At 33.9% G+C, this 2,811-nt stretch overlaps 1 pseudogene; it reads right to left on the reverse strand.

The window, feature by feature from the left end:
• Positions 1–1,522: 1,522 nt before the first annotated feature.
• Positions 1,523–2,588, reverse strand: LOC119258215 (farnesyl pyrophosphate synthase-like; annotated as a pseudogene).
• Between the last annotated feature and the right edge of the window lie 223 nt (positions 2,589–2,811).

A 2,811-nucleotide genomic window follows, 5' to 3' on the forward strand; every position in this document is an offset into this window, starting at 1 on the left:
TCAAGTGATTGATTTCTTTGTTTGAAAGTTAAGTAGATGGATATCTTTTTTGAGAACTAGGATGTGGGAGAGTTAATCCCTTCATTGTTTCAGGTTTTTTTGTTTTTTTTTTTGGCTGTATGAGGTAAGTTTTTGTATACAGAAAGCAAAAACCAACAAAAATACTGCCAGTTTTGTTTAATTAATGTAAAATTTATTAAAGGTATCCAGTTTCAAAATATAGTTTTTCTTAGGCTTTTAAACTTAACTTTAAATATGATGATTTTATTTATAGACGTATTAGTCTGTGTTAACTAAGAAAATTAACTTATAAATATGGCAGATTAAGTTCCCTACACATTTATTCACGTGATAAATTCCTAGATATTTCAAACAACTACAAATGTAACATATTTGATTCTCTAACGCACTTCAAACATTCAACTAACAAGCTTACAAATCTAATAAGGCAAAATTCCTAAGCACTGAAACTCTGTTTACAAATCTAATAATTCAAAAGTTATAGATTTAGTACCTCAGAGTCTCTGAAAAATTCAAACAAGTTTACAAATATAATAAATCCAACTTTTACACATCTCAAATTTAAATCCCTAATCTACCATCATTTAAATTCTTTTGAACATTTCAAATTAAAATCACAAGTCTGAATTCAACATTTCAAGTACCCCTTCTGTCAAACAAAATATACACAATTTGCCGAGATCATTAAAAGTCAATAATTCTTGAACTAAATACAGAAAATGTTAAACCTTAGGTTTGAGTCATTTCTTCACTCTTATTTGGAGACAGTATAAATTTGGTGAGTAGAAAAATTCACCTAAAGTGAGCACCCATAAATAATTCTTCATGCATAGTTTTACATTTTAAGTTAAGTGTTTAGAACATGTCAGTGTTTAATTTAAATATATAAAATACATTTATTTGTCATACACTTTCTTTGAATATGAGTCTGTTCATTGGAGTTCCAAGACATGTTCATTGCATAATATACTCTTATGTTGTAACTTCTATGATTTCCAGTTTGGATTACATTAAAACGGAGTGAAAATTTTAAACTACTTGCAAAACAATGTAAATTTGAGTTGATTGTAGATTTTTATATTTCCATGCAATCATTCATTAACAATCTTGTTCATTTTTAGTTTACGAATTTTTTTTTAGCAAGTTGTTATTAGCTGGTCTTTTCTAATTTTCATAGAGACAGCTCTTCCTTTTCATACTCATATTTCATGTGTTTATGATATATTTAATTAAGTTAGATATTATTCAATATAATGAGAAGCACAGATAATATCTCTAGGTTTGGAAACAAATGTAACTGATTCTTGGTATGTGCTGTGCTCAACTGGTGAGAGCAGAAAATTCATTTTTCATAGAAACAGATACAATTTACATATAATAAAATCTACACTTTTGAATGTATAGTTGTGTTTGTACAAACGCTTGAGTTATATATTGAATATTTCTATTTGTTTTAAGGTTAGAAAACTTATTGGGAGCTTTTCCTTCGTGCCCTCACAGTCTAGAAGTCACAGATCATTTTCAGCTTGTAGAGCTTGTGTGTTAGGCCCAGGAAGATGGACAGGGCAGGCAGGGGTGAAGCATTCTGCTCAATGAGACTCATAATGCGATGGTAACTGTCTTCCTCATACTGTGTGAACACGGCCGGCAGATTCATCATCTCATATACTGGCTTCACCTGCACCACCTTCTTGGCCTCCTTCTGCCAGTAATTCTGTTGGATCTGGCATTGTTCTAGAGAGGCCTGCTGGAGACACTGAAGCACCAGCCAAGTGCATTTGTCATCCTGGATGTCAATGCCAATCTTACCCATCACACTGGGGTCCCCAAAGAGGTCAAGATAATTATCCTGTATCTGAAAGGATTCTCCCATCTTCAGCAGAATCTTCTTGGTGTTGATAAGCCCCTTCTCCCTGCCAATGCCCATCATATACACGGCAATAACTACAGGAAGGTAGAAGGAGTAGAAAGCAGTCTTGTCCTTGATAATAGAGTTGTAAGTCTTCAATGAATCTGCCAAGATCCACATTGCCCTGGGGAGCTGTGAAGAGTCCATGATCTGTCTGGTCTCAGTTTGATAGCAATTCTGCAGGAAGTGCTCTATTAAATTTAGGTAGTAGGATGCAGTTTGTAGCAACATAGATGGAGCTGGAAGGGATCATGCTCAGCGAAATAAGCCAGAAAGAAAAAGAAAAATACCGGATGGTCTCACTCATAGCAGGAATTTAGAAAGCCTAAATAAGAGACCAGGAAAAAGACTAATCAATACAAAGTAAAAATCAAAATCAACAAGCAACTATAAACCAGAGACACACTATGGGGGGGAGGGGAGGAGGGAGGGGAAAGGAAAGACTAGAGTCAAAATAAGGGGGGTGTGTGTGCAATTATATGGGGAATATAACCAAAATGAAAATGCATACATTGTGCAAAGATGAAAAAATATGTAAGAATTATATAAAATAAAATATTTAAATAAAACAAAACAAAACAAAAATAAATAAATTTAGGTAGTAGGGATCCTCCTGGCAGTTGGGCTTCAGCAGGCAGTAGATGGCATCCAAACCCATGCTGGCTTTAGGTATCAGCAGTGACAGCCCTGTCAGATAAGGGATTAATGCTTGTACTATCTGCTTGATTTTCTGTAAATAGAAAACTGTTCTAAGAAATAAAGTAATTTCAAAAATCAATTGGGCATATTTGTATAGCTATATTTCTGGGTTCTCTATTCTGTCACATTGATCTATTTGGCTATTCCTCTGTAATCAAGACAATGTGGTATTGTGAGAGGGA

The sequence above is a fragment of the Talpa occidentalis genome, unplaced genomic scaffold (assembly GCF_014898055.3).
Source record: "Talpa occidentalis isolate TD23 unplaced genomic scaffold, MPIMG_talOcc4v2.1 talOcc4.4, whole genome shotgun sequence".
NCBI lineage: Eukaryota > Metazoa > Chordata > Mammalia > Eulipotyphla > Talpidae > Talpa > Talpa occidentalis.